Below are 19,511 nucleotides of genomic sequence, written 5' to 3' on the forward strand. Positions count from 1 at the left end.
CATAACAGAGAAGACTGAATGAGGTTGCCTGTCAGGAGCACCTATTTGTAGATTACTGTAGGTATATGACTAACCCAACTCTTTAACATGACGTATTAAGATAATGTGGGGACTTTCCATTTTGAAGCATTAAGGATTCCATCACAGTTTCACCCCACCTAAGATGCAAGCATAATGCAAGCAAAGTAAAGAGGTTTCCATATCATTTGCATATGCATGATTATACAGGTGTAAAGAGGCTTATTTTGGCAGAAATCCATCTGCACGGCTCCATTTTCCTGCTCTACTGTACCTCTCAAATGAACACTAACAAGACCTTAGAGCTGAGCCAGAATGAGCTGCACGCCGCCCAGTTCATTTCCCCACTGATTCAGTGTACTGCCAGCACTGATGAAGCTGCTGCATGATCATATTCAACAAAGCATGCTGGGTAAGAAATGATAGCTGGCAGCAGAAATGAGAGGAGGCACCTGTTCTTACGCGGTAAAGGAGGGATGGTGAGGAACAATGACTCTGAAGTGATACATGAGGAGAAGAACTGCGGCGAGAAACAGCAGGTAACATCAATCCAAAGGGAGGAGTAAGTGGGGAGTGACAGTGGTTTACACACACATAACTGCACACACAAATGGAGCAACTATCAGGCAACACATAGAGCAACCAGTGAACTATGTAATGGTAATATCTGCTATTTACAAACAAAAATAAAGAAAGGTGTGCATGTCCACAGTAGGTGCATGCTATAAATAAGAAGTGGCTTGAACTCTTTATTTTCACTGTCTTAGAGAGAACTTTACAGTGTCGACTAATGCAGCAGGCTTCCAGGGGTCAGGGAGCTCTGGAAGTGAACATAGAAGTCGAATTCAGGTTGTCACACGAGTTGACTTGAGTGACGTTGCCAGTGGGGTAGCACACCGGTAGTTCATAGGTTCAACACAAGGCTTTACACATCTACACCAACATATTGTAGCGTTGTACTGTCATGTGGGGGTGGTGTCAAAAATGTTTGGAACAATAGGCAGTGTGGTGTCCTGTTTTTATGGCGTTCACCTTAGCCCTTGTCAAGGAGAAGGCAGAAGTCATAATGTACAAGTGAACAGAAACCTGTCTGCGTCATACCTTTTCATGCCTTTTTTTCTCTTTTGATAAATGCCATAGTTGCTTCTTTTCCTGTTCAAGCAAACCTTTGAGCCAATCAACATTCACCAGAATTGTGGCTAGGGAATTCCCACATAAGACACCAAAGTTACATAACACTTGCACATGCGTGACTTATTCACAACTTTGCAAGCCACTCACTTGTTTACATTTTCCGTTGTCACACAGCACAATAATGAGGCATCCAAAACAACACTGTAACACAGGAGCAACGTCATCATGAAACGCCACTAAAAAAAACTGTCCCATAAACACCTTGTGTTTGTTTTCACTATTTTTTTTTACAATAAAAGAACAAATTAATGAAGTGGGATATTTATAAACTGCTCCATACAGAATTACAACGAAGACACGGACAGCAGAATTAAAACTGCAGTCACCTATATCAAATGTTGAACTAAATGACAAGATTTCTCTGACCTTAAGTGCTAAATGCCAAGTCTAACCAAAAACGTTATAAGTTAAAGTTTTTATTTAGGTTATTTGTAAAAAAAAAAAAAAAAATTTGCCTACACTTGCCTGAACCACGTCGAATGATGGCACATTGTTCTCACACACTCTGGAGTATACCTTAGAATCACAGCAGCAAGCGAGGCTGGAATCTTCAGTCAGAAATTTTGGGTGACTGTGAGCGGATGGAAACTTTTTAGGAGCCACGGGAATATCAATGGAACCAACCATTTCAGAGATGGTTATTCTCATGGAAGTAAGAACAGATAGCTTTATATATGCAAAGTTATGAAAAGAGTCATTGGAGAGATCCAGTCCAATCCCTGTTAGGTTTGACAATGCGATTCTATGGTGCTTTTTGCTGCATTTCTCTGCAGGGGCTGTGAGCTGTGCTTCTGAGGAAGCCCTGTCACAGGGTCTGATGCTTCTAGTCGCTGTCTGCCATCTCTTCGTACCATTTTGAAATGTCAGTGGCAAAGCATCGGATGGTTTATTTCATACACTCTTTCCACATTTAGAGAGGTTTCCCTTTATCTTGTGAGCCATTATTCAATTGGTCCAACAGCAGTTATTTTGGGGTGCAGTTCTCTTCCATCCTGGATACAATTCCAAGCCACTGAAGATCATCTACACTGTGATAATTCTTCCTTTGGACAGGACCGCTCGATTGGTAACATGCAGCTACATTCTGATGTTCATAATCTGATGTGTCTTCTGATGGCATGAGCCAAGGAGGCTCAAGTCTCGCTGCCACAGAGGAGTGTAGGAAGTGCAATGGCTTTGTAGACTGCAAGCATCATTGTGGTTGTGACAGCAGAGACTTTTTCCAGCATCTAGAATCTAGGGACCCTCTGTTGATCTCACTGTCAAGTGATGCAGTGATATTGCATCAATTGATATGACCATAGAAAAGCAGAGTCTGAAAAAAGTGAAGCCAACATGAAAGTTTGTTTTAATGGCCACCAGGGGGCTAAACAGACTTTAAGAAAGCTACTTCAAAATGCCAAGATGGTATTAGCACAGATCAGAAGGAGTCTTTGGTTTACTAATTGTAAAACCACAGTTGAAGTTCCTAGTGTTGAACAGCTTGCCATGTGACTTGTACTTGATAGTAACACCAAAGTCAGGCAGCTCGGTGAATCCATGTTTTTTTTGTTTTGTTTTTGGCTGACAAATCCATAACTTATGTACCTGGCATATATTATACCTTGTGATATAAATGTGTTGAAACCCTATAGAGAGATAGGTAGGTGATAAATGAATTTTTTCTATGTTTCTGACTTCTTTGGATATCTTTCCTTTGCAGGTACACTTATTAACTTTGGTGTCTGAAAAACTGGTCTTCCTCCCCCTCCAAAAGATTCGTGAAGTAGAAAGACACTTCAGAAAATGCAAAGAGACCCCCCAACCCCCTTAATAGGACATGGTGTCAGAAATGGGAACATATCGCTGCCATCACCAGCCTCTCCTCCTGTGAAAAGCAAAATTGAAAATTGGATTGATGCTATTTCTTCTTGTGATTATTTGTTACCGTATCTGTGAGATCTGATGAAATTGCCTTACAGAATGTAAAACCATGCTGCACTGGAGGTGTGAGCAAAGTAATTTGTCGCATATTGTGAAAATGCATCTTCTCATCTTTGCCAGCTCTTTCTTTTGAATATTACTGTGAAAATATGCCCCATTCTTCTTTGAATACAAACATGTATTATTATTGATACACCTATTGTTACTTCTGAGCTTAATCATAATGATTATGTTCTGCATAAATTTCATTTCAAATGTACTTTTCAAAAAAACAAAAAAAACAAAAAGGAAACCCAACACATGAAAAAAGTAGTAAAACTTTCTGCATGCTTGGTTTTTCTCCCACCCTGTCTGTAGGCTCAGTGCAGACCTTAGTCCTAATGATAGCAGGAAGCAGGCTTCCACTGATAGTAAAGTTTGATTCACATCAGTCCTGTCTAAAGTAGGGGTGGGCAATTTACTTTTTCCAAGCGGTGTCATGAAAAGCTGCGACTGTTCTGGATGGCCTCATCAATAAGGTAAACACAATTCTGCGCAATAATAAGTTTTTTCTTTATAAACTGCTACTAGTAGTGAAAATGTGAAAAAAAGAAAAGAAAAAAGAAAAATTCCACAAACCAGCTGTGAACAAATGTTGATTTTTGTAAGATTTCTGTCAGGGACCCTGGTCTGAGCGACCAGGGTTGTTACCATGTGACCTGCAAGTGAGAAAAGTCTCTCACGTGGGACAGACGTGGCAGGACTAATCAGATACTTGCAGGCCAGGACAGACAGCTGTGGGTGGGTCCCTGCTTAACTGGACTACCGTTGCAGTGGGCAGTCATTCTTACTGATAGTGGAATCTGCTCTGTATAAACTCAGGTCGTTGTTACACAGGGCTTCCTCATCTGAACCAGAGTCTGAAGACAATGAAGAGAGGAAGAGGCTCTTTGTCTCTGCTGGCTCCTTTGTGGTGGCATCTTTACACCGTTCCTGCAGCAGGGCCTCAAGGCTGGTCCAGTCCTCTTCTCGCTTTCCCTTTGCAAGACACTTTAAATCCTTAAAGCATGGGCCAAGGACAGTAGCTTTCTTGAACCACTGATGGTTGAATATAGCTACACTTTGGGATAGGTCCTTTGTGAAGGCAGTCTTAAATTTCACCACGTAGTTTCATTCATCATCAGAGACCACCATGATGCAGGTGGCAAACAACAGGTAAAACCACTGAACATGAGACATATGTCTCACCTCCAAGAAGCTCAGTCACAAATCTGTAGTAGACAGTTCAAGAAAGTAATTATTAATCTACATAATAACTGTCAACTAAAGAGCTTTTTGAAGAAACAGTAACAATAAGTTTAAAAATTGTTTTATTTGCCTACATGTCTCAAGGACAGCCGGCAGCTTTTGGAGTTTTACTAGCTCTGATGGAATTAGTAGCTTGTGCTTTTGTTTGTCTAAATCAGGAACAATAGCCTCTTGATTCTTTGGTAACCAAGAAACCATATCCAGGGTTGAATTCCACCGTGTGGAAGCATCCTGTATGAGTGGCTCTTTCTGTTGCCCCGGTCTTGTTTGCTCCTGGTGTAGTTCCTCCGTATTAGACTGTTTACTTAGCCTGGCAGGGCGAAGGACACTGTCTCCGCTGAACTATGGACACGCACACACATACACTTACACTGATAAGCATACACTGATCCCCCTCCCTTTCCAAACGCCTTCGATGCTTGTTTCCTGCGGGGGAACACGGCGGGTCTATGTGCCGCGCTGGAATGATAGCGCTGTGCAGGGCGGATGCTGTGTTCGCTTCGGATTACTCCTCATCCCCCACCCAACCCCGTGGCTTGTCATGTCCTTCATAATGTTGTGCTGTGGACATTCATGTGCTTTTTTGTGCAGAGGAGTTTTTTTGTTTCCTGTTCTCATGCTGTCCTACCATGGAAGCACAGCATGAGTAGGGGTCTCTTTTTTTCCTCTTGTACAGAGGATGTACATTTCAATGTTTTTTTTCTCTAATGCTACCAATCTCCGACCTGTATCCCCATGTAATGTCTGTGTTATATGTGTAAGGTCGGGGGGGGTCCCATTTCACTGCAGGGCAACCTGCATGTGACGAATAAAGCTTTGATTGATTGATTGATTGATTGATTGATTGATTGATTGATTGATTGATTGATTGATTGATTGATTAGCAGGGCTGTCTGTAATGCATCTAACTTTGCTTGCGTGTCATAAAGCTGCTGAATTTTACTTGAAATAGTCTTTCAGCACAGGAGTTCGAAAGTTAGATCACCTGACGCTAACTGTAGCGCATTTTCTAACCCCCTAACTTCTATTGCTGATAGTGGTCTACAGTCCTGAAGTCAGTCATTTCATCAAGTTTTGGCTGCCGAACTGAGACAGCTAACGCTACCAGCTCCCACAGTTTCTGTGCTCGCTGCAACATGCTTCGCATTTAGATGGTACACTCAGGTTGAAATGCTTTGGTGGTATGCAAACTCCTGTTTGCACAGTTTCCACAAAAACACGCTTTTATCAAGGCTTCCGTCAGGTAGGTTTTTGAAATGAAATTTGTCTCCAATCAGTCCCAGCAACGCGCTTTCTTCTGATTTATCCATTTTTGTAGCTCTGATGTGTCCATCAGTCTAATCTGCATACTAGGAAATCATGCATTGACTAATTAATCGCATTAATTAATCGCAATTAATGCATTAAATTCCCACCCCTAGTTAAAACATCAACAACATAATTCAATCTTAGTATTGAGGTGCAACACAATGCAAACATACTAATTTCAGTTCTGGGTTAATTTAAGTCACTTTATCTTGCATCCAGTTCAAAACAACTTATTCCCTACCAGATTTGGTCATAAAACCTGCCAATTTGTCTCATTTCAGCTCCAGCCAATCAAAGCTGGGGCTGAAAGGTTACGTCTGTGAACAGATCACTCTCTGTTATAGTCCCTTTCATACAGTGCATTGTTACCCGCTCCATTATAATCTCAAACTTTTTTTTATCCTATGTACAAAGATGAGGAACTGGGCTGTGTCTTTAACATCACGTATCACTTTAACATCTCTTATTAGAGACGAAAAAGTCAGAAATGTCCATTTTGTTTTTTTAACGGAATCTCCAGATTTCCTGCAGTGCATTTGCTCCATCTTGTTACAATTTACCCAGAGAAAGGCTCACTCTTAAATTAATTAAACTGCAGTCAAACAGCAATCTGCTCCTCACACACACCTCACACAGCTTTACCTCTGACTTCATTACATGCTTTTATATCTGTTTCTTGTTAAAAACTCTACATTCTGTATCAAGCGCTCTTTTTTGAGTCTTTGGTGGATGAAATGGAGCTAACTATATGACTAACTATCCTAATTTCCTATTGACCTAACAAGGTCTGTCAGGGACAACAGAAGGCCCAGATGTGGCCCAGGGGCATACAATGGCCAGTTCTGGTCTAAAATAACTACTCTGTGCAGGTTTCTGTACTGCAGACTGGTGTTTCCGTCTACTCTGTGGGCGAGAGTCAAACATCGACAAGCACAGGCAAAGAAGAGAAGGCTCCCTTGATTTACTAACAAGCCCTGCTAAAATGCAAAAAGAACAAGCAGTTCATATTATGAAACCTGACTGTGGTGCTGACTGAAAAACACTTAAACCCACTGTTGCTAACTGGTATGTGGATCCCTGTGTTCAAAAGGAGACATTGCTAGCCTGTGTTGAACACTTTATTAAGATTTGAAGTTCACTAACTACGAAGTTATGAGTTTGCATCAAAGATCAAAGAGCAGCCATCCTGATGCAAGATGGGAAAAAACAATCATATTTATGTGGCCTTTTCCTCTGAAAAGTGCTCCACAGCAAAGCAAATGACAAAAATAAACACAAAGAAGATTCAAATCACACATAAAGAAAAGAGAAAATAGCAAGAATGGTAAAATTAAGATACAGACAAGCTAAGAAGATGCAAAACTTAGTGCATCTACCAATGTGTTTGGGAACTTGAACCTTGGAGGCTGTGATTACTAACATCTGCCCATTTCTACTGCTGCTACTTTTATGATACTGGCACTGACACTTGCACTGATGAACATCCAATAATGCATCTGATAATGAGGCTGTTGTGTTAGCGTCTGACAATGAAGAGAAGCAGAGAAAAAAATACTATTTTATTTTATTTTCTAATCTGGCTTTATGATTTTGTGTTGTGGCAGCTTGGTTTGTTCTTGCAGCTGAATATGGCTGATGCTGTCTTTGTGCCTAACTGATGCTGCTGCTGCTAAATAAGAGAATCCTGTTTAATTCGTGATGCTCACTGATGATCTTTGACACTTAATGTGGGTCAGTTTGAAATTCAAGCTGAAGTACTGCTCAAGTTTGAGGTCCACGGTGAAATGATAATGATCTGAGTGCAAGAAGTCAGATGTGTGAGATTTCCAGGGAGTGATCCAAAAACATAATATTATAGATATATAATATTAAGATGTTTATTGGACATTACTGCTTAGATTTGCTACAGCACTGAAAGTCTGGTAATACCAGTAATGCTTTTATCATTGCAAATTTAATATATTGCTGATATATAGTACTGATTTCTGGAACTTTGAGTTTGAACCTTTTTTGCCATCTGTTATGTTAAACCTCCTGTAGAAACCTATTTATTCCCAGCAGAACACGTCTTGTGTTTCTTGACAATGTTTAAATATAGTCCTCCTCTCCAAATCTATCTTGGGGACAGAATTAAGTTGCTGTGTCAGATAACATCTACTCTTGGTGTTCATTCCCCTCTTACCTGCTGTTAGCCCTAGTTAGCATATAATGCAAATGAGTCTCAGTGGAATCTGTGAAAATAATTGCCTCATTTATCCAGACATCCGCTTCACTTTGATATTGAAATCTTTTTGCCCATTAAAATGTAAACAGATGCACGCTGGCATATTTAGGCTTTCTCACAGTCACAGGCAAACAAATACACATCCACACACGAAAAAGACAAACGCTTCCTCCATACATAGAATGCTATACTGTTTTTTTCTCTTTTGTTTCCTAAGCATTAATCCATCTGCACTGGGGAATTAGTGATTTTAGCTTCATGTAACAGAGTTATTTATAGTCAGATAACTGATAAAAGTATGTTTAATTAAATGATGGTGTGACGTTCAAAAATGTTATTTTACAAATTATTTTATCGTCATCTTCTGTCAACTTTTGCTGTGTCTTTTTGAGATGTTGCATCAACAAAGCTGTTGTAAAAACTTGAGTTTAGCATCATAAAGAATAGGATAACTTACAAGTAACTGGACAGCTTTAAGTGCTGTGCATCAAAAACAAAGCCTGCGTATGAGTGGCCAACTGGAGGTCATTTTTTTCAGACTTTGTGAGACTTGATCAAGCATTACCTTACCTAGGGATGGGTATTGATAAGATTTTCACGATTCCGATTCCATTTTTGATTCTGTGTAACGATTCTATTCTTTATCGATTCTCTTATCGATTCCTTCTTTTTTTAAAAAAAAAAAAGGGAGAAGACTAAGGTCGATTAGCTTAGAACTTTGTTTTATATCTTCTCAATTAACAATTTCAGAATAATGTTCTGCCACATAAAATTGCAAGACTGTGGATATCATATCGATGATATCTACATGCCATCATCATAAGATCCACAGAACCTGGAGAAACTCAGTACTGGAAGCCCGTGATCTTTTGGCCCTCAGACTGCATTGTATTAAACACACACATGTTTCAGTCATGGAAATCCTTGCATGGGCTCAGGAACATTTCTACAAATCAGTCTGTTAACATAGTTCACTGTGCCATCCACAAACGCAAGTTAAAACTCTGTCGTGCAAAGAAGAAACCATAGTTGATCATGACACAGGAGCACTGCTGTCTTCTCTGGGCCGAAGCTTATTTAAAATGAATTGAGACAAAGGGAGAAAACTGTTTTAGGGTCAGACAAATCGATATATGAACTTCTCTTTGGAAAATATGGATGTGACATCCTCCAAACTGAAGAGGAAAGAGAGCGTCCGGCTTGTTTTCAGCATTAAGTTCAAAATGAAGCATATCTCATGGTATCATTGGCAAATCACTGGATTCTGTTTTTATTTTAATTTTACATTCCAATTTCTGTGGAATTTGGGTTATGTATAATTTCAGTGTTAGCTATACCAGATGGAGACAAATACGAAACAATCAATGGTGCCAACAGCTGTAAAATCATAAAAGGACTCATTAGTAATTCTAAACATTTGATAGTAGACAGGAAGCAGAAACAACAAAAACCAGGTCAAAGGTCAGAGTTCATGAGTTGTTGGTGTGGTCTGATCAAAGTCCATACTTAAATCAGATTGAGATGCTTTGGCATGACCTTAAACAGGCCGTCCATGTTTGGAAACCCTCCAGTGTAGTTTTTAAATAATTTAATTTAAACGATTCTCTCTGCAGAGATGTCCATTTGATTGCAGTTCTTGCTGCCAAGGGTGACACAACCAATTATTAGGTTCACAATTGTAACAGTTAGGTTTGGATAGTTTTATTGTCCACTGCAGAGAGGAATCTGGAGAAATGGAGGCAAGACGAAGACAGACAGAGAAAGAAAATATCCATTCGTCTAGCAGCGTCTGTGGCCTTTAGTTTGTCCGGAGCTGGTAATCTGCTGGTTTATATAAATCAGTGTGATGAGTAAATGCAATGGCCTGGTTGGGGTGGGGATATAACAGGGACATTTTGCTGATGCATACAGTTTACATCAACTTTCCTTATCATTATCACCTCTAGTTTGAGCACAGCTTTAGCTGCCTCATTTACATTTTACATTTTTTTAATATGGAATAAGTGAGAGGGGAATATTCATGACTGAATATTTGAACACAGGACATTTAACTGGAGAATTTTCAACAGTTACGTGTCAGCTGATTCACTGTCTGAATATTGATAGAAGTGGTTATTTCCCTTCAGTGTCCTTTATGGTTGAGTTCAGCTGATATGAGATGATAAAATTTCATATCGGTGCTTATAATGGTGACCATGCCTGTCATCATAATTGGACTCAGGGGGGCAAACAATGAGAGAGTGTGTGCGGCTGTGTTGGACTCCCCCAGGTGTAACTATATGCAGCTTATGCTAAAAATGAGCATGTGTACTCAGCAAGCTTTCCTGAAACAATATGTGCTTATAGTCTACTCCGGTAAAATTATTTGGCAGTGTTAAGTGATGAACGGCTAAGATTTACCAGGCCCTGTGGCTTTTCTAGCTACTTGTCCCGATGCGATGCTGTAATTTGCCACCAATTTCAAAGCCACCCCACAGTCCCCTGTCCCAATTTTCCTCGCATGCTCTTATTTATTCTGCAAACCAAACGGAGCCGGCCAAGGGATCAATGCACTCTTCCTCTAACTTTTTATTCACAGCATCTGCTCGTGGAATCTTTTGGCAGGTCATTTGCCTGGAAAAGTATTCAGTCGTGTCCACGGCTGTGAGTTTCTGAAAGAACCTCAGCATAAGCTTAGTTGTATTATTCATTCATTTTCCAATACTACTTTTTCCTGTTCAGGGTTACATGGAGCTGAAGGCCTATCCCATCATGCAATGGGTGAAAGGAAGAGCACTGAAATGCTGGCCCCAAGGTTCACTTTCACACCTACTACGCTAAACAGTCATTATTTAGCTTATGTTGTATAAGTAAAGTCCATTTTTGAGGTTTAAGGAAGGTTTTGTCAGTATGCTGAGAGCTGCTTCACATCTCTGTCCAGTTACCCTTGTAATGAAAACAAACACAGCCTCGAGGTGTTACTTATGAGACTAGATTTATAAAGCAAGGTCAGACGAGAGGAGAGAACAGCACTCTATAAAGCTGATGTGCTACATGTTTCTTCTGGCTCATTCGTGAAACATTCTGGTATGACATATCTGGAAACAATGCCTTTCTTAATCCCACTTGTTCCCCTCCGGGAAAAACACTGGTTTCGTTTGAAGTTCCTACCAACTTTATGTATTACTGGTTTATTTATAATTCATATCCAACAAAACATATATATGTAAGAGCACTCCAGGAACGAAGTTTTTACTAAAGCCGCTGCCTGACTTCATACTTCATATAAAATCTAACCCATATTTATATCAGCATTTAATGTAGTCTTTCTTTACACCATGTTTCATCTCTCTACCAGTGAAATTCAAATGAGCTAACTAAAAAACAGCACTGATCACTTTGGCCTTGCTTTGGCAGAGGTAGTATATCAGTTTAGCTTGTTGTGAAGTAGGTGGTGGTGTCAGTAAGTCAGTAAGTCTCTCCTCCAAAGACAGTTAACAGCACTGACATAAAGCTTTCAGATCCTTGGGGATTCTCCTCAGACATCATTTTTTCCTTCTGTTCAAGTTCATGTGAAATTATACTTTATACCTGCAGGTTGTTTCTATGGAATCAGAGAGGCACAATAACCATGTAACACAGTGAGATGATATCTTCACAGGCACTCCATTGATCAGGGCTTCACAGTTAACTGCTGAGTTCCTGTCCTTCACTCTGGTTTTAAATGTATTTTCATCATTTTTGTGCATTAATAATCTAAAAGGAAACTGTTTCATTATATCCATAAATAGAATTCAATTTCACCTCACTAATTAAAAGATTATTTAAAAGAAATTAATTTAAGTCTAAACTCCACCTTGCTGGAAAGCTGTGGTTCTGCCACAGAATTAACATGATCGATATTAGTTGTACACGTCCCACATCATCAATCAGACGTTCCTTTCGGGGTGTCTGCATAGCTGGAATGGGCCCCAGTCCCTCCACCCAAACTAAAAGATGGGTGGATCTATTGGTGCTCCATGTAGCTGAGTTGTTAGCATTATAGGTTCAAACCTTATCGGGACTTTCTGTGTAAAGTTTGTACCTGTGGTCGTTCTTCCTGGGGCTCCATTTTTCTCAAGCTGCGTTTTAAGCATTCTAAATTGACTATTGTTAAAAAGGTAAGCCTTTTCAAACTTACCCAAACAGCCTCCACGTGTTTTTCCATCTCACATAATTATTAATATTATCAATATTATTATTTCTCCCTTTACCCATAAGCCAACTGAAGGTAGTAACAATTAGGTATTAGCAGTTCCAGCACAGCTAACTGTAGTTGTCTCTTAGCTTTAGCAGCCACTTAGTGTTGCTTCACCAAGGAATTATTCTACATTTCTTTTTTAATGTGTCTTTTGTTTAGCCCTTTGTAGCTTTTTTTCCTCCACATGCTTAGTCTGGTTGATAAATGAAGCTTAGCTAATCCCTTGGTTGCAGCGTTATATATCTGGTGTATCTACCGACATTAAAGTCACAATTTAAACTTTTTGCTGTTAATACTCACAGGAAGAAGGTAATGTAGGAACTGAGGAACCTAAAGTGGCAAATTATTTTAGTAAGGAAGAAAAAAGAAAGGAGTGTATGATTCAGTTTGATACCTACACTAGCTGATTAAATTACAGTCAGGCATTTCAAGGTAGGATAAATATAGGTCTTGCCTTCTGAGCAGATGGAGTCTGCCAGGGTTTGATGTGAACCTGTAGACACTGGCTCCACGGGATGCTTTTCATTTGACAGCTGCAGCTTGGCCTAAACATCAACAGCTAAACTGTGAAGATGATAAGGAGGACCCCAGCCTGCTGAGAGGCAGCATCCCAACAACAGAATTATATAATGTATACAGTACTATATGCAGTATTATATAATGTTCTCTATGGATGAGGAAAAGATTTTAGAACAAATAAGGAGTTTCAAGATGGAAATGATGAAAAAAACTTTCATTTGGCACTGTTTTGTTCTGGCTTGAAAGATTACTTGAAATTCAGAATACTTGAGATAAATTTGCAAAAAGGCTTAAGGATAATGAAAGTACTAATTCAAGTACCTTTAAAAGCATTCAGCCCCCTTCTGAGTGGTTCTACAATGCTTCCTATGAACTGACATTATATGACTCAGGTAGTGGAACAGGTCATCCACCAACTGGGAAATTGGTGGATCAATCCCCAGTTCCTCTACTCTGCATGTTGAAGTAACCTTGGGCAAGATGCTGAACCCTGAGATACCCCTAATGCATCTACTGGAGTTTGAGTGTGTTATTGGGTGAATGAGACTTTTAGCAGAAAGTCACCAAGATTCTGGACATGCTTTTCACAAGGTTTAGGAAAGAGTTTGAGGGGAATTTTTGACCATTCTTTGCAGAAGCTCATTTGTGAGGTCAGACACTGATGTTGGATGAGAAGGCCTGACTCGCAAGTCTTTCCTCTAATTCATCCCAAAGGTGTTCTATCAGGTTGAGGTCAGCGAAGGCCAGTAAACCTCCTCCATACCAAACTCGCTCATCCACATCTTTATGGACCTTGCTTTGTGCACTGATGCAGTCATGCTGCAACTGGAAGGAAACATCCCAACAAAGTTTGGAGTATGAAATTGTCCAAAATGTCTTGGTAAAATAATCCATTAAGATTTCCTTTCACTGGAACCTCCTGAAAAGAAAAAAAACCCACCATAATCTCTCCTCCACCAAACTTTACATTTGGCACCATGCAGTCAGACTAACTGGCAACTGCCAAACCCAGACTCATTCATCAGATTGTCAGACGGAGAACCTGATTCTTCACTCTAGAGATCTCCACTGCCTTAGAGTCCAGTGGTGACATGTTTTACACCACTGCATCCGGCAGTTTGCACTGTGCTTGGTGATGTAAGGCTTGGATGTAGCTGCTCAGCCATGGAAACCCATTACATGAAGCTCTCTATGCACTTTTCACTAGGCGAGTAAATTCTTTTTGCCATATAGTGTATATACACATGCAAACTACTGTGAAGTTTCTGTACTGTAAACCAGCTTGTAAATGTTGTGCACAACTGAAAGTGACTGAGGAAAATCTGTAATTATAATTGTGTTCAATAAGCCTTAACATAATTACCAAAGGGACTAGGTGCTCTGCAATTGGAGCAAAAGTAGATCTTGCATGACAGCTGCTTTTGCACATTTGTTACACTTGTGGAAAGCATCACTGGTATCACAGGAATGATACTGGGGTGAAAAGCCTGACAGCAAGTTTGTCACTTAAAAAAGCTTGACCTGTAGCTACGGAAGTCACAGGCTGCACAGGTATGAGTGCGTTCAAATTAAACTCCCCTAAGTGTTTCACTCAGCTGACATTGATCTTTAGCGAGCGAGCATGAGTAACACATGTACTGCGGCACTTTGGGAGCACAGAAGATGAGGTAAAGCTCTCGAGAAAGCTGCAGGGTATTGAGAGTGTTGTGGAGCGTGATATTAGGGCCAACGTCTCCCATCGAGAGACCGACGAGCCGTAACGGTTTGCGAGCATCACCAGTCCAGCAGTTATGACAGACAGGATCTCTCAGCTGGAACAAGACATAGAAAAGATGATCATTATTATGAATTATGCTCAAATGAAGCTACCTGATACAGGTCTTTTGTTACAGCAGTGTCCGCATCCAGTTTTCAACAAAGAAAAGCAAACTGCATCAACATTGTTATTCCAAATTGAACGAGATCATACTGCAACAGTGTCTTGCCATTATGCAACTAATGCACCTATTGTCAGTCCTTCATTATCACCACAAGTGTTTGTTCTAATCAGGACTCATTGTCACTGGTAACACACTCTGGAGATTAGAGCACCAGTTTAATGAACGCCTCAAATCAAGTTTCTTCTTTCTCTTTTTGGACATAAAGCAGTATGCAGAATCCTTATTTCTCCTCACCTATCCTTTAATGAACTCACTATTAAAGGTAACTAAGATTTGCCCAAAATGAATGTAGACACATTTAGCAGTGCTTTGTCAGCCCCATCAGCCCTGTGTGGGCAAAGCTTTAAAAACATGCAATTTAAGAATTCAAAAAGTTGACAGAATCACCCTGCAGGTCCATGTTGTCTTTGGGGTTTTTTACACTGGACATCATACTGTAACCAGCACTTAAAGCTGAGAGCGGCAATGAGCCAAAAATATTAATATAGCTCACACAACTGAATGACAATAATAATAATAATAGTAATAGGATCCAACCAGCAACACTGAAAATGCTACTAACAACCACAGAGAGGACAACTGAGCTTTGATCAACGGGCCGTCTCTCCGGGCCTGACACTTCACACCTTCATCCCCTTTTTAAAAAAAATCAAAATAAGACGTCAGATGTGAGCTGAATATCATCTGGAAATGAAACCACAGGCTACGTGTCAAAATGGTGAGGTGTGGGATGTTGGAGGGGGCAATGGGAATTGTTCAAACTACTAAACAACTCATACCTGCGAGCTCAACAACAGGATGTGTATTAAGACAGTCAAGATGAGCCTACACTCCTAGTCTCTATCAGTACTACAGAACTCCGGAGGAACTAGAAACCATATATCATCAGAGATGGCGGGAAAAATAATCCATAATATTATTATCATCATCATCATTATTATTATTATTATTATTATTATTATTATTATTATTATATCTTAACAGAAGTCATATTTAAATATTTAACATGGGCAGAATTTACCTTTCCATTGATCGCACACACAAATGCTACACAAACTCAACATGGCGTCTCACTTTTCACCCACACGGACACGTGAAAGGAAAATCTCCAAAGAGTAAAATGCATTCAATAAACCTAAAGACAGATATTTTATCCTATTAATAGAATATTATTCACAGTGATATTGTTGTATTTCTGTCCTTGTGCTCATGTTATTATTATTCCAGTCTCCCTGGTTTTGTTTACACGCTCCTGCCTTGCCTTTATCCACGTCTCTGTTTGTTTGTTTAATGGTTGGCTTCATGTCTTATTGTTAGTTTTCTTTGGACATTTCTTGTTTTACTGGAGGTGTCTCATTCTATTTTAACCTCCTGATGTGAATCCTTTCCTCCTGTGCTCTGCTCTAACCTGTGCCCTGTATGCCAGTTACTCCTCATTGAGTTTATATATAGTCCAATATTCCTTTAATCTTTGTCATAGTGTCTGCGTGTCTCCCCTGATACATTGTCCTGATGTGCTCTCTGTTTATCCTTGCTCCCTGTGATTATTTTAGACTGTGGTTTGCTCCTTTATTTGACTTTTTTATTAGAGTTTGCAGTTTTCCTAATAAAGGGTTTATTTATTGTTATTTCTGTCTGTCTGGTGTTCTGCATTTGGGTCCACCTGCACCCGACAGAACGTGCTCACCCTCTAACTTAGTGCTTTATCCTTCATCATCTGTTAGTGGTCATAATGTTATGCCCGATCAGTGTATATGTAATAAATCTGTTTTGTCACAGGTGTTAGTGTTTTTAAGATGATAAACTTGGTAGGAAAACTTTGGTTGGATCCTTTTTTACCTTAAGAACTAGTGCTGGAAAGATTCCTCAAAGATTTAGTAGTGTGGGAAAATCTCAGCCAGTGAGCAGCGCCTGAAATACTTGGACCAGCCTACCTGCCACCAACAACCATGCCACAGTGAAAGTCACTTAAGTCGCTGTTCTTTCCTCATTTTGATCCTCAGTTTAAACTTGAGCGGGTTGCTTTGAATATGATGAACATGATGAATATGATTTGACATGTGTACATTTGAGTTTAATTTCCCTACAACTGAATATCTCAGATCAATGGTGCACACCAGTGTTAGTAAGTGAGCAGTTGGTCCTTGTAGTCAGGATGTTGGATGAAGGAGTAAAGAACAGCGTTAAAGTCCTGAGCATATCTGACAAATAGCTGTGGCCAGACACCAGATCGCTGTTACCCTAAAATTACAATCCCAAATTCTGTCTTCTGTTAAACATGACAGCTTTTGAGCTCAAAATGTTGGCAGCTCTACAGTCATGACCAAATGTTTAAGCAGGAGCACCACTGCCAATCCATGCACTTGTTTTTCACTTTATCATAGAAACATGTAATAATAATAATAATAATAATAAGAAGAAGAAGAAGAAGAAGAAGAAGAATCTAAATAAAAACTGCATAAAGTACATAAAAACACACATTTCAAGCCTTTGTGAAAATTTTTCGGCCATGACTGTATTCTCCAAACTCATTTGTTATCTAATACCATGGTTAGTCCCTCATCCAAGATAAGTCTTGCCAGTGTGTAAGCCAGGAGCCATGTTTTTATTAAATATTCACTAGCTATAGACTGTATAACAGGAACACAGCTGTCATTGATCATCAAATGAGGAGAAAGTTGACTCTTTATATGCATCTGTTAGCTTTAACCTCAGTGGCAAATATTTCTTGGAAATGGATCATAGATCTATGAACATCCATTTAAGAACATTTAAGGCTTTTAAAAAAAATTAAAGTTGTATTAGCATCTGGGATGTGGCCTCATGTCTGCCGGATGTCCGTATTAGTGTCGCCGTGATGTCTTCCCTGACTGACTTTTCCCTTTTTGTCAGTACCCAAAAACAAACACACAAAGAAACACAGAATAACAGTATGACCCATGTGGCTCATACCCGACACCAAAGGCCAGTACAAATAGGCTCAGCAACAGACAGTCAACAAAAGACAGTGCAGATATACATGAATGGTAATAAAGAAAATCATTTTTTAATATTTAAAAATCACCTTTTGATGCTTTGAGTGTCACAACAAATGAGTCACTGACTAAAAACTGTTGTATTTAAAAACACATACTTTTCTCATAGCAAGAATATGATCGGTATTTCGTGGTTGGTAATAGAGCCTCTGACTGGACCGCTACTGGATGTCAGTCGTGTCTAATGTTATTTATTTCCCTGTAACTCTTGGTGATAACATTACTGGTTGCTTTTAATGCATTAAACATAGCCCCGGGCTACATTTCCCTAAAACAAGGTTTCCTCCTCAGAAATTTGATTCACTCGCCTTCCCTCCTGTCTTTTCTCACTCTTCCATCTGAGCTATTTCCTCCACCCAGCACGTGTCTCTCATCTTAGTCGATTGCCACGCTGACAGATGAAGGGCTGATCCACTAAACAGACCCACTGAGTGAAGGAGTATAAATATACCTGAAGTAGATCTGCACTTGACCATTCGTGGGTCAAATGTTTCAGATTTCCTTGAACATCACATAGAAGCTACTCTTCCATCTGAAGCAAGGAAGATCTTTCATAGATCATATTAGGTTTTTTTTCCTCTTTCCTCGGTGTTGATTTTACAGTGTCAGCTCTAACTCCTGCCATTATTTTCACTGACACGTAACCGGTGTTTTTATGTCCCCCGCGTCATGCCTTTATGGTGTATCGGATGACAGATGAAACAAATTTAATGGAACCGCAGATGATGAAACACTATCCAACAGCATGTGTGAGGAAGGACAGAGGGCTTTTTAGGGCTCGACACAGAGCACCTACCTGTCATATCTGTTACAGTGATTCCTCCTCAGCGCAGTGCTGAATCAAGAGCTCACATTTACGCTGAATGTAAAGCAGGCGGCCAGATAAAGCACCTCATTTCCCGCAAACACTTCCCTATGGCCACAAAATGTCAAACTACCATGTGCTAATTTAGCTCTTTTATGGGCACACTGGAGCTCTCGGGTGTAGATGCATTTCCAAAGCAGCCACTGAGGAGTGAATTACTTTGCTGTAATGAGATCCCCACTCAATAACAGGAAATCTGCATGTTTAGTCACTGAACTGTTTGAAGTGCCTGTAGGTGATATTTTCCAGGCAAAAAAAAGAGAAAGAAAAGGGATAAAATGACTGTTTCTTCTGACACAGTAGAAAGGTGACGCATTTGTCCATCAGTGAGCCCAGGACAACATGTCTATATTGTGCTAAATAGTGCTAATATGTGAAATGTTGGGTTGCTGGGTGAAAAGTAATGAGATGGTGTTTAATCTTTAATCGTGTCAATTTTAATTTCAGTATTTTGAGGTCAAAATGGCATTGACTTTCTAAAAACATGATAATTTAACCAAGTCCTTATTTCCAAAGTTGTGATGAAATTCGTCGTAGAAATAGGCTCCAACAGTTACAGACTGAATCAGTCCATGTTTCTCTGCAGTGCTTCTCACCTGCTGTATCTTCCCCGCTAATTTATATTCCCTCAAAGACTAATTATGAACTCTATATTGTATTCTAACTGTGAAATTAATTTATTAGCTGACTCGGTCAGAAAGCATCTCACCTGCTTTGTCTTCTTTCTGGGAAGATGGTATATTTAAATCAAAACATCATCTCTAGTTTTCTGTATGTGGAAACAAAAGGAAAAGCTGTTTTATCCAACGTTCACTTGTGAGTAAATGAGTTAAGATCACCTGAGAAATGATGAAGTGTAGGTGGATGTTCCACTAACCAGATCTTAATGTTGTGTAAAAGGCATTTTTTGAGCCTCTTGATGCTACTGTGCATACTAACTCTCATAACTTACACTGCACAGAACAAAAATTGGTCACAT

The sequence above is a fragment of the Oreochromis niloticus genome, linkage group LG17 (assembly GCF_001858045.2).
Source record: "Oreochromis niloticus isolate F11D_XX linkage group LG17, O_niloticus_UMD_NMBU, whole genome shotgun sequence".
Classification (NCBI taxonomy): Eukaryota; Metazoa; Chordata; class Actinopteri; order Cichliformes; family Cichlidae; genus Oreochromis; species Oreochromis niloticus.